Below are 14,054 nucleotides of genomic sequence, written 5' to 3' on the forward strand. Positions count from 1 at the left end.
ATGAATGCCTCTGAGCTCTTCAGGAAGAGAGTTCTAAAGCTTTGGGCCATAGTGGCTAAAAACACCCTCGCCAATCTTTAATCAGCTTTTAGGAATCACCAGTAGATTAGAACAGAGTTACAATAACCTAGCCCTGATGTGATAAATGCATGGACAAGTTTTTCACTGTCAGCAGGAGAGAGCACGTTTAGCAATGTTTCGAAGGTGAAAATAAGCTATCTTGCATGCAGTGCCAGCCCTGACCAATGTGGTGCCCTAGGCGAGATTTTGGTTGGTGCCCCCTGTATCATCAATCATTGTGTTGATTGTGTCACTATTAAAGAAACAAATAAAAAGCAAATTACTTAAATATTACCATATAACAAGCAATAAATATAAAGGTATTGCACAAAAAATATTTTAAAACTATTACATAACATAGTGCAGAGAACAACTTTTAAATATTAATAATAAATAAAAAAAATTAAAAACAAACTACCACCAGTGCAAATCAGGGCAATTTGCCTACTGCAACATTATTATTTCAAAAGTGCATCTGCAATGAACAAAGGAACAATTAATATATATTTATTTAAAAACTTGCTGAGCTAAGCTAATCATAGCACCTACTAGGATTGGGCAGTATGATGACAGTGGCAGTTTTCACTAAGATCATACAGAGTGGATAAAGCCACAATGACCATTGAGTGTTAGTTGTGAGTCAAGCGAGCTGGTTTCAAAGAAAAACACAACAGCTACAGATTGGCAACATTTTGGATTTGTTTCAAATAAAAATGAGAGATCATTGGAGCACGAGAGATCTGCCTTTTTGCCGTCTTTACGAGGAGATGTCACTCACTCTGTGGTGTCTTTTCTCCCCACAGAGAAACAGTAACGAGGTGCGCAGAGCGCGCGGGAGAGGGCGGGTTGGCGCGCGGGTGATAGGTGTCGTTTGTTGTTATTATAAGAATTATTAATGACTTGACTAATATTATTAAACAATGAAATTATGATTGTGAACTTTGCTTGTTTTCACATTTCTAAAAAAAAAAATTTTAAAAACGCACGCAAGCGCCCCCCTGGACAGACGGCGCCCCTAGCATTTGCCTATGTCGCCTAATGGAAGGGCGGGCCCTGCTTGCATGTAATCATGATGTGTGATTTGAAGCTGAGCTCATTATCAAAGGTGACACCCAGGTCCTTAACACACAGTTTGGCATTCAGATTCATTTGATTTAAATAAATCTGGACATCATTCCTTTGTGAATCACTCCCAAGAACAAGAACCTCTGTCTTCTCTTTATTTAATTGCAGACATGTCTGTATATCACCTATGTAAACAGTGAGCAAATTGATTTTAGGGCTTTAGGTTCTAGAGAAATGTAAAGTTGAGTGTCATCTGCATATTGATGATAACTAATACCATGTTTGTTAATGATATGTGATAACGGAAGCATATATAGGTTGAACCGTAACGGCCCAAGAATTGATCCTTAGGGGACGCCACAAATTATTTTTTGACGTGTGGAGGAAGAGGTACCTAATGCAACATAGTAATCATGCCCAGTTAGATACAATCTAAACCAGTCTAAGACTAAGCCAAGGCCTACCCAGCTCTGTAGGCGATCAAGAAGTATTTCATGATCAACAGTGTCAAAAGCGGCACTTAAATCTAGCAGAAAAAGGACTGAGAGTTTGCCTGAATCCTTATTCAATCTCAGGTAATTTACTACCTTAACTAGTGCTGTGGAGAACTCTGAAACCAGACTGAAAAGTAATTTATCTGATTTACTTTGACATATTCATTCAGCTGGATTGACACAACTTTTTCAATGATTTTGCTCAGAAAGGAAAGGTTAGATATAGGTCGATAATTATTAAGAATTGTGGGATCAAGATTTCTGTTCTTTAATAGTGGTTTAACCATTGCAGTTTTAAGAACATTAGGGAATTCTCCCAGTTTCAGTTTCTTTAGAACTTCATTAACTAATGAGTTCAGAATATGCTTGAAAAAGCATGTTGGTAAAGGGTCCAGTTCACATGTAGATGATTTTAGTGATGAAAACACATCAAGTAGTGTTACCATGTCAACTTCTTGGAAATAAGACATATTAAAGTTAGGCTGAGTAACTGATAGATGGGTTGATAGTCTATTAGTGCTTGTTGCTATGTTCTGCCTTATACTATTAATCTTGTCCATAAAAAAATATTGCAAACTCATCACATTTTTCAACTGAAACAGTTTCAGGGAAGACACAGGAGGTGGGGTTTACAAGCGGATCAAGGTAGCTGAGTTAGCTGAGTTATTAACAAGGTATCTGAGTTATTATTGGATGAATTGATTAAGATAGAGAAGTTTTTCCTTGCTGATTTCACTTCACTGTTGTAATTCTGCAATGTTGTTTTATAAATATCAAAATGTAGTTGCAATTTTGACCTTCGCCAACGTCTCTCAGCCTGGCTACAATCTTGCCTAAATTTTATAATAGATGAGTGTTTCTCCAGGGCATCTTACAAAATAATAAAACAAATAGAGCCTTAACAAACTAAATTCTATCCTACAAAATTTCTTAAAAAACAATTTCTTTAGTGTCTTCATACATGGAGGGCAACACTTTAGTTGTAAGATATGACCTTATACTTTCGCAAGTGATCGTAGCGTGCGACTCCGCAAACGCCGCGTGAACCGCAGAGGCGTTTACACTTGGCATGTCACATTCTTTGTAGTGTTCTCCGTAGAGATATGTGGTAATATAAAGAAACACCCCTCAAAAACAAAGGAAGGAACATTTACCTGATGAATTTTAATGTTGCATTGTGTTCCAGGTTTGAAAAGTGCTGGAATGTAGGCTAAAGTAGTTGAAAATGCTTGAAATTGTAATTACTTCGTTTCACAACAAATAGCTGTCTGACTGAACAGTTCTCTTGTATTACGTTTAACAAATACGAGCCTCTTGTAATTCCAGGATGAAACATGAAAGAACGTGAAGACGTTAAGATTGGGTGTTTTGAAAATAAACAACCATTAAATAACGTGATGAAAAAGCTAATTATTTTGAATCATTACAAGTATATGTATAAATATTTTACTTAATTAGGTTTAACGTGCTGGGAATTATTGAAATGGACCTTGAAAGTCACGTACAAGTGCTTTAATTCCACCTTGTAAAGGTGTATGAGCCCAGCAAACATGACTTGATTCATTGCACTGAAGCGCGGCGCACGCGAAGTTACAAAATTCCAGAGGTGCACGAGCTCGTGAATCCCTGGGCGCATGGGGCCCTTTCGCTCGGGCGGAGACATCGCGATTACGTCATTTTATACGTGTCAAGTATAAACCAGGCTTTAATTTGCATAGCGTGGGTGCTTGCGTAGCTTAGAGGGAGGGATCGTCAATCCTCTTTTTGACTTCAAGGCTCGAGATCGTGACATAATTTCGATCGATTTCGATTAAATATCGAAATCGTGACACCCCTACAATAACAGTTTTGAGAGTTAGTGAATAACAGTTTTGAGAGTTAGTGAAAATCCAAAAGTAGTACGAGATAAGTTGCAGCTTTGGGACCAAGCAGTAGCACCTCGATCTTCAGAAGAAGAAAGTCACCATCTAGGTTTTTTGTGTCCTTTATGCAATTCTAAATGTTGTTAAGTGTCTGGGAATCATCAGGATTAGCAGATATATAAAATTAGATTTTGTCCATGTAACAGTAGAAGCTAATGTTTTGCTTATGAATTGAACCTAATGTACAGGACTGTCTCAGAAAATTAGAATATTGTGATAAAGTGCTTTATTTTCCGTAATGCAATTAAAAAAAATGAAATGTCATACATTGTGGATACATTACAAATCAACTGAAATATTGCAAGCCTTTAATTGTTTTAATATAGCTGATTATGGCGTACAGCTTAAGAAAACTCAAAAATCCTATCTCAAAATATTAGAATATCTTGAAAAAGTATCCTAGTAGGCTATTCAACTAATCACTTGAATCGTCTAATTAACTCGAAACACCTGCAAGTGTTTCCTGAGCCTTGAAAAACACTCAGCTTGGTTCAGTAAACTAAATCTCAAGTATGGGGAAGACTGCTGATCTGACTGCTGTCCAGAGGACCATCATTGACACCCTCCATCAGGAGGGTAAGAAACAAAAAGAAATTTCTCAAAGAGCAGGCTGTTCACAGAGTGCAGTTTCAAAGCACATTCACAAAAAGTCTGTTGGAAGGGGGAAATGTGGCAGGAAACGCTGCACAACCAAGAGGGATGACCGCAGCCTTAACAACATTGTGAAGAAGAGCCGCTTCCAGAATTTGGGGGAGCTTCAAAGACAGTGGACTGAAGCTGGAGTCAAGGTATCAAAAGCCACTGTTCACAGACGTGTCCGGGAAATGGGCTACAATAGCCGTATTCCCATGGTCAAGCCACTTCTGAACTCAAGACAACGGAAGAAGTGTCTGACTTGGGCTATGGAAAAGAAGCACTGGACAGTTGCAGAGTGGTCCAAAGTCCTCTTTTCAGACGAAAGCAAGTTTTGTATGTCATTTGGTAGTCAAGGCGCCAGAGTCTGGAGAAAGGCTGGAGAGGAGCAAAATCCAAGTTGCTTGAAATCCAGTGTGAAGTTCCCACAGTCAGCGATGGTTTGGGGAGCCATGTCAGCTGCTGGTGTTAGTCCACTGTGTTTTATCAAGTCCAGAGTAAATGCAGTTGTGTACCAAGAGATTTTAGAGCACTACATGCTTCTATCTGCTGAAAAGCTCTATGGAGATGATGCTTTCATTTTCCAGCATGATCTGGCACCTGCCCACAGTGCCAAAACCACCAGTAACTGGTGTACTGACCATGGCATTGCTGTTCTTGATTGGCCTGCCAATTCCCCTGACCTGAACCCCATAGAGAATTTGTGGGGTATTGTGAAGAAGAAGATGAAAGACACCAGACCCAATAATGCAAATGAGCTAAAGGCCGCTATTGAAGCATCCTGGTCATCCATAACACCTCAGCAATGCCACAGGCTGATTGCCTCCATGCCACGCCGCATTGATGCAGTAATCTGTGCAAAAGGATTCCCAACTAAGTACTGAGTGCATTAATGAACATTTTCAAATGTTTGATTTTGTTTTGCTGTTATATTTTTTATTTTTTTACTTGGTCTGAGGAAATATTCTAATATTTTGAGATAGGATTTTTGAGTTTTCTTAAGCTGTACGCCATAATCAGCTATATTAAAACAATTAAAGGCTTGCAATATTTCAGTTGATTTGTAATGTATCCACAATGTATGACATTTCATTTTTTTTAATTGCATTACGGAAAATAAAGCACTTTATCACAATATTCTAATTTTCTGAGACAGTCCTGTATAATGTACCTAAAATGTAATGAGAATAATAAGGGATAAATAATAATAATCAGTAATAATAATAATTATTTTAAAAGATGCATATTTTATCAATGGTTATTCAGAGCCTCCAGAATTTCGTGATGTTGCGATTTGCAACTTCAACGCAAATTCAAGCAAACCCCGCGAATTCAGGGCGGTGTTGCAACTTCAGCCAATCACCGCAACTTTCCTGCAAATATGACCAATCACTGATGTCGTCTTGATGTGATGTCGACAAACTCCCACCTTACTTCCGTGTATACGTTCAAGAGGAGCAGACTGAAAGCAGCATGAGCGAGGCGAGCGTTTCACACTTGCCGACGAAAATAACGGCAAAAGATTGGGAAAAACAGTATCCCGGTACACTACATGAAAGCGGGGGTAAACTGTTTTTTAGGGTTCACACACATAGTGTGGGAACCCTATTGTAATTGTTAGGATTTTTCTTTCTTTTTCTTCTTCTTCTTTTTCCCATTTTTTGACCTAAAACATATTGTGAAGCCTAGACCGTAATGCCTAGAAACCCCAAACTTGGCAAAAAGGTTCAGTTAACTCCAAGGACCAGATTCCCATACAGGGACCCAAATTGGCCTGATGGTGGCGCTATAGCAGACCATGTTGACTTTTGGTCCATATCTCCCATACCATAGGTCCTAGAACCAAAATTCCAGTTTCTATACATTCCTTGACTAAATTCAATAGGACTATTAATATACAACCATCAAGCTCCGCCCACTTAGATTTCGAGTTAATTTGCATAATGTGCAAAATCGCACACATCTTTGAGCGTGAACTAGTCCCTGGATTTTTCACATACGTGCACATATGTGGTAAAAAATGTATCCAACAAAAATGCTAATTTCTTCACTACCTAGTCAGTATAAGCCAATCAAATGAGGGGGCGTAAACTCAATTGTAAATTTTGCGCATATGGAGCTCTAACTGAAGAACACTAATGAGATGACACTTCACAGACAGATTCCCCCTGAGGGTCTGGGGCAGCTCGCAAAGGTTGCCATACCTCGCCTGCTAGGGGGCGCTATAACATACAAAAATTTGCCCCATGCACTCAGATTGGCCGATGAACATGAAACTTGACAGACATCATCTATGGGCCTCTGGGAACCAGGTCCTAAAGTAGACATGCCATACTTCCAAAATGGCTGATGTAATCGGCCAATCAGTGATCGGCACATGTTTGACAGGCTTACCATTGGTCAATCTGCACGAAACCTCTTGGGTGTGGGCAAGTGCACACCCCCTATGACATACTCCAGCCGGGTGTCGATTGGCCACTGGGGGGCGCTATTGCAAAAAAAGCAAGTATATCCCCTACATAATTCCACTTGGGAACATGCAATTGGACTCTTTTGATTCCTTGCAGTACTGCAAACAACTTTCCCATTACATGTCCTATAAAAAATGCACAGCTCATTTACAGTTAATAATAGTTTGAAATCGTCACTTTTCATACTCCTAGGATTTTCATACTATCATGTCAAGCAAAGTCTTATAATACTCTAGAGTGTGAAATAAAAAAAACTATCCAAAAATTTCAACAGAGTCTGGTCGTAAATCTCTCCTCTTAGGCCACCTCCTCTCTGAGACCGATCTCATCCCTGAGACCAGGAAATGACGACTCGCTGTCACGTGATTGCATAAGAAATTAAGCATGGCAGATCACGAGATCACTCCTCTGCGTTCGCCCCCTACTACAGAAATAGTGCACTATATTGTAAATATAATGGTAAATTGTAAATATGGTAAATAGTACAATATTTCTGTGATAGGGAGCAATTTTGAATGCAGCGATGGGTTATATTATATTTAGTGGTGGGCCGTTAACGGCGTTAACACCGATAACGGCCGACCACTACTTAAATTTAACTCGCTTGCAGACCGTTTTTATCTGTGTGTGTGTGTGTGTGTGTGTATATATATATATATATATATATATATATATATATATATATATATATATATATATATATATATATATATATATATATAAAATGTTAAATTTAATTAATTGTCGGCCGTTATCGACGTTATAACGTCTATCTATATATATATATATTAGTCGTATGCAAAAGTTTGGACACCTCTTGCCAAACGGAATTTAATTTATTATATATAATATTATAATTAATATTTATATATAAATAAATATTTATTTGCAAATGTTTTCATATAACTGTATTATATAACCATGTGTAGGAATAGCGAGTTTAAATCATTCTTGCTTTCACTCATATATATATATATTTCATTTTAAAAATAAATAAATAGTAACAAAAAAGAAAAAATAATACTACACATTTTAAACTGAACGGAGTAGAAAGATCGTAACCATTTTTGACAGTGGCATTTAAGGACATGTTAAACACATCCTATGGAGAAAATCACAAATAGATTTTAATTTTAATTTAAGCAGCAGTGAAAGATCTTTTTCAGACAACTGCACTTGCTATATACAGAAATTTCAAATTTGTTTAAAGCCTGTTATGTGTTTGATTAAGTAAATGCAAGAAACCCAAATTTTACTCAGTAACGTGTTAATCAATAAAGACCAGGGAAATAATAAAAGCAAACTTGATTTGTGAATTATTTACAAAAAATATTATTTAGAATCAAAACAAAGATATCAAAGGCAATAAAAAAAATAGCTTACACTGAATTGTTTGTGAAGAACTCAAACTTAATGGATAAAACTATTGTGATATCTGCTTGTTCAAATCAAGCTCATTAAAAATTAAGCAGCTCAAGAGAAAACAGTAAAAGCCAGCATTCAGAATGAACAATAAAATGCATTAATGTGGCCATGCAGGATGCAAAACGAACTTCAAGACTACCAAGAGTCACAAAAAGCATGCACAGACACACACACACACGCAGTGTACAAAACAAAAGAGAACAAAAAACACTTTCACTTATCAATTATTCGTCAGTCCAATTGGCCTGCTGTTAAGTAACTTTGTTAAAAGTCGAACGACACTCACTGGAATATATAATAAAACTACACCCGTTATATTCCAGTGCAATACCGCCCCACGCCAGTAGCTGGCGATCAAGATAAAACAGGACCTCCTCTCTGGGACCTCAATAGGTCCCACAGATGAGGTAAGCCCCAGAGGTGAGATTTACGGCCAGACCCTACTAAAAAATTTTGGATCTTAGGCCACTTATACCTGCTAAATATTTTTTTAATGGACAGCATCGATACATATAATATTCATATTCTTGAAGCTCTTTCATATTTTATCCAATTCTGACCAAAATGCACAAGCCCATTCACAATCTCATCCTGAACAAATTTTTCCATGTTTCATGTTTTCATTCAAATCGGTTATTGCCCCTCCCATCTCCCCCTCCCATCTCTGTGCCCTAAGTAAACATTGCTCTGGCTACCTAGATCACTCTTGGCGCATTTCCACTAGGGCCTGCTTGGCGCGGTACGGTTCGATATGGGTCGATTCGCAACGGAACGGTACGGTCGCGTTGTGTTTCCATTACAATGGTGAACCACCCCAATGTGGGTGGTCCTGACATAATTTGTATGCGACCACAACACCGGTTGATGCCCCTTAACACATAGCGTTATTGTATCTTATTTATCTTTATCTTCATTATTGTATGTGGTTGCTCTAATTATTGATAATAATTTGGTATTACTCAAACAGGCTGAACACACCCTGCATAAAAAGCATCAGTCATACAATCAAATGAAATCAAACTTTATTATGAAATATAGATATTTAAAGTACAACATATGTAAATAATATAGTTATAGTTAAAAAAAGCGCAAAAAGCAAATATATACGTATAGCTTTATATGAAATAAATATTTATAGTACTACAAGCAACATTTTGTGTGCTTTTACTGGCGTCTGTCTCGCATGGTGTTCACAAGTTCGCCAAGCACCCCGAGGAAAGCCCGGTTGAAGGAAACATTTTCCGTCAACTCCGCTCGCCTCGTCAGTGGAAGGGGAATCTTGAACGTAAAAAATAAATATTAAACACAAGCATTCCCGTGAAAGCAACAACAATATAGCATAACTGCACAAAATGTGTAGCACGTCATCGCTGCTCATGCTTTGTTTATGGCTACTGTGTCTATTATACAGGCACAGGCACAAGCAGGCCTTCCTATAGCATTCACAATGACACTTCCTCAGCCATACGCACCCATATCTCAGTGACTAACACATGCTTATACAAACTGATATTTGGCTTCTTTTTTGTGAGACACACACAAACACACAGACACACACACCTTTATACCTATATGTATGTATAGTTTCTATGTATGCTTATGTATGTTTATGTATTAGTATATGTTGTCATAGTTTGAGTACATACACTACCACACACACACACACACACACACACACACTTCTACCTAAATGTATGTATAGTTTGTATGCATATCTATAGTATATGTATAGTATATGTCAGGGGTGCTCATTACGTCGATCGCGATCGACCGGTCGATCGCGAAGGAACTGTCGGTCGATCGCGAAGGAATGTGCGTAGATCGCGTCACATAAAATAGTAGTAGATGAATCGCACATTCACGGCAGCCAATCTGCAATCCACTCAACAAATTACGTTCGCCACACCCCCCCCGCTCAACATATTACGTTCGCCGCCACCCCGATAGATCTTTCTGACTGGGTCATCTTATAAGTAGCTCGCAAGCTGAAAACTGTGGGCACCCCTGGTATATGTCATGCTAGTGATGTCAGTCATATCAGTCATATCAGACATGCCAGTCAGATCAGTCCAGTCATGCCAGTCATGTTCTGCCAGTCATGAAAGTCATGTCATGCCAATCATTTCAGTCCAGTCATATCAGTTCTGTCATATCAGTCATGTCAGTCAAATCATCAAATCATTCCAGTCATGCCAGTTATGTCAGTCATATCAGTCATGTTACTTTTGTTCGTCATGCCAGTCATATCAGTTATGTCAGTCATGTAATGCCAGGCTTTGCAGACTACATTCATACTTTGAATACACGGGCAGTCATGTTAGGTGTGCAAGGAGTGAATTAACAAAGCATAGTCTCTGGCTCCCTCAATCTCTCTCTGTCAGTAATATACAGGCCCAATCATGTATAGACACATGCAGGCCTTCCTATATTGTTCAGATGGATGCAGCCATAGCCAGATGTGCTATTTCTGTGTCTCCCTTTCTGACACACGCAGATGTCATCACACACTATCTGTAGAGCACACACTGGCCAAACCCAAACAGCTTCTTTTCACTTTTAGGTCTAAAGGACCTTTTGGACTTCCTTTTGCTTATTGAGGCCAAAATGCCTATTGGTGTATGAACCCGCCTATCGCCGCTTGCGGCTATATATTTTTTTGTTTTCAGTGTTTCACAACGATGGGTTCATACATGTATTTTCAACAAGTTTAACATTTCTAGAACCAGCCCATCCTCTCCAAGTGATTTTTCATAGTCTTTTAAGAGACGGAAAGTCCATTTCTGCCACCGAGCTGTTGCACTTCGAGGGATCATTGTGCATTCTCTCTCCCAAGACCTGTGTTTCAGGGGGCGGTGCATACAAATCTTGAGAGGGATCATTCCTGCCCAAACTAGAGCAGGGGTCGGCAACCTATGGCACGTGTGCCACCTTTGGCACGCCGAGGCATAATCAGTGGCACGCGCCACGCTGGACCAGCATCAGCAAAAAAAATTAATAATAAAAAATCTCAGACAGAGAGCACGATCCTCCAATCAAAATCGCTCCTCAACGCTCTGCACTCAGCTCTCACCACAAACCCATGTTTAAATTAGTCTAAATAACCCTAACGGCCACACGGCGCTGCGTGTGATTTAATCCCTGAGCCGCGTCAAGGCTGGATTATTTATTATGGATTATACTTTCGCGAGTGACCGTAGCGCGTGACTCCGCACACCTCGCACCAACCTGCGTGAACACGGCGGAGGCATTTATACCAGCCGCGTCACATTTTTTGCAGTCATTGACGAAATTTTGATTTCATAGGTGGGGGGGACGACACATGGCTTGAGAACTGGGGCGTGGGGTTTACCAAAACCGGCTTTTGAAAAAGTGCAGGGGACATGCCCCCCCCCCCCCAAATTACGTCCGTGTTTGCAGTGTTGTCCGAAACGATATGTGGTAGTATAAAGAAACACCCCTCAAGAACAAGGGAAGGAACATTTACCTGACGAAATGTTGCTTTGTGTTCCAGGTTTGAAAAGTGCTGGAATTTAGGCTAAAGTGAGGGCAGCCCTGTTCAGAATGCAGACAGCATGATTGTCAGTATGCAACATCCAACCCCCCCTCCCCCTCTCCAATTTTATTTGTAAATAAAGTCATTGCTTGAAGTGTTAAAACAAGGGGTAAAACACGGGATAAGAAGCATAATACCCATAGGGAGATATAAATAAATAAATGGACAATAAATACATGGGTAAATAAATAGGTAAATACATAATTAAAATGGACTACTAAATAGAGGAAACCATACAACATTTACTCGCTATTGCAATGTAATCACAAAAAAAAAAAAGAAGCAAAAACACACCGCAACTTGCATCGCAATTTTTTTGAAAAACACCCGCAACATCAAACATTTTAGTCTGCAACAATCACAAAAAAGGCCAGCGAAATCCTGGTGGGACTGGTTATTGAAGCTCAAATCTCCGGTTTTTGTCACACAGACGTGAAGACAGTGGTCATGAAGGGAAAGGCTCCGGTAGATTCAGAATGCAAGGCCAAGTTGGGAAAGGTAACTCTCAAACTACAGATGCTAGTTAATAGGGACAAACAAGATTACTGTCTTTCCACCCCTACCTGTTTACTTCGATTTCTCTAAGAGGGGGGAGGGGGGTGAACATACTTTGCGGGCCGCCAGTTGAATAGCCCTGGCCTACAGTGTGTGGATGAGGTGGGGGAGAGGTAGGCACAGGAACTCATGGTCAAAGGTGGTGTTTATCCAAATCAGACGGGTTTGATCATGAAGGCCACTTTTACATTTTAAATAAACAAATCTGATTTAATGCAAAAATGTATGATCAAACTCTTCTTGCACTGAATCAGACATCTTGGAACAGGGCTGGAAAACATTGCCATTTTTGAAAAGTGATTGGATCTATTTGTGTCCCTTTAATATGGCATTTTGGTCAAAGTAGCTCAGAAACTCAAATGAGTCTTGGAGTCAGACAACTGTTGCAAACTAAACTCTAAGCTCCTCCAGGGTGCAAGTATGACACCCCTCATCTTAATGATCTTGTCAGACTAACCACGTGGTGACATTCTCTTTCTCCTCAGTGGGAAAAGTGGGACAGAGCAGCCTAGTTTCTTGTGGAGCAGATCTTTCTCTCACAGATATTGGAGCAGATATTGACTCATTTAGAATGACCATGTGGCAAATTGGAAAGGTATATTTAGCACTTACCATATAATTATTTTGTTGCTTTATCTGGATGAAGGAGGAGGCAGTGCGGTCCACTCCTGCCCAGTGGAAACCATCCCAGTTGGATGGCAAGGTGCACTCTCTGCTCGAGTTCATCTGTGATATCAAAGCCATGGAGGAATGTGTGCTTGAAATGAAGTTCGACATCATAAAGCCCCTCTTGGTTAGTGTGTGTGATATGATGGTGATATGATGTTTTAAACACATTTTCAATATTTCGATAAACGCTATTTACAACATTACAATGTTCATAACAGGGTGCTGCTGTTCATTGCTTTCAGTGATCGATGACGTCCACCACGTGCACACAACCAGTGCTCAGCAGCATACGCTCATTTTGGTTTGGCTCCAACGTGTCACATACTAGCTGCAAAATGAGTACCGCTGACCACAATACAAATATTACTAAAAGTACTACGACAAACGATAATAAAGCAGACAAAATAATTGATAAAAGGGAAAGAAATAGCATTTTCAGTTAAACTGTAGCATTGTGTAAGTAGGATACCATGTCTACCATGTTAGGTAAACTGACAGCAGAGCAGATCCGAGCAGGCTATGCCTCGCTGAAAAGGATTGAGGAGTGTGTGAAGAGAAAAGGCAGCAACAAGGAGCTTCTAGACGCCTGTAATCAGTTCTAAACTTGTATCCCCCATGACTTTGGGTATATGTTGTCCCTATCAGGCCACACCGTGGAATAGTAACAGATATCTTGGATATGGCTTTGGGTTACACTGAGCTGAAATGTACATACAGGGTCTAGCTTCCTGTGATGCTCTCTCTGTCCCTATAGTTTGCGAACCCCCCCCCCCCCCCCGTTATCCGCACGGAGCAGGAGCTCAAGGAGAAGGTGGCACTACTAGAGGTAAAACAAACAGAAAAGCTGACGGGATTCAGACTACTCTCCTCCCACTCTTTTCTACACACAGACTTTATTTAGCTTCATCTTTTTATCTCCAGTGCTCAATGGTAGTGGAGTTTATATACGTGGCCAAGATTGCATTTTCTGTATTAAAATGCCTTTGCAATTATACTAGTTCTGTACATCATGTGAATGTGCTCTAAAATATGAACAGCTTGTTTTCGTCATTCGTCTAGATAACATATTTAAATCAGCACGAAGCTTTCAGATATGGGTTTATGAGACCCTACTCAGCCATTGTTTCCATATAAACGATTATAAATATAGGACATGTTTGAATTCGCAAAAAACACGAGCGAGCGACTTTTTGCATAAAGGCAGAAG

General features: G+C 39.5%; 1 long non-coding RNA gene across 1 annotated transcript; it reads right to left on the reverse strand.

The window, feature by feature from the left end:
• Nucleotides 1-9,074: 9,074 nt before the first annotated feature.
• Nucleotides 9,075-12,918, reverse strand: LOC143475755 (uncharacterized). The gene is made up of 3 exons (XR_013121110.1): nucleotides 12,791-12,918; nucleotides 11,555-11,622; nucleotides 9,075-9,348 (listed from the first exon to the last, which is right to left on the reverse strand). It is a non-coding gene; the product is annotated as an uncharacterized LOC143475755 (long non-coding RNA).
• Between the last annotated feature and the right edge of the window lie 1,136 nt (nucleotides 12,919-14,054).

This window comes from Brachyhypopomus gauderio, chromosome 14 (genome assembly GCF_052324685.1).
Source record: "Brachyhypopomus gauderio isolate BG-103 chromosome 14, BGAUD_0.2, whole genome shotgun sequence".
Classification (NCBI taxonomy): Eukaryota; Metazoa; Chordata; class Actinopteri; order Gymnotiformes; family Hypopomidae; genus Brachyhypopomus; species Brachyhypopomus gauderio.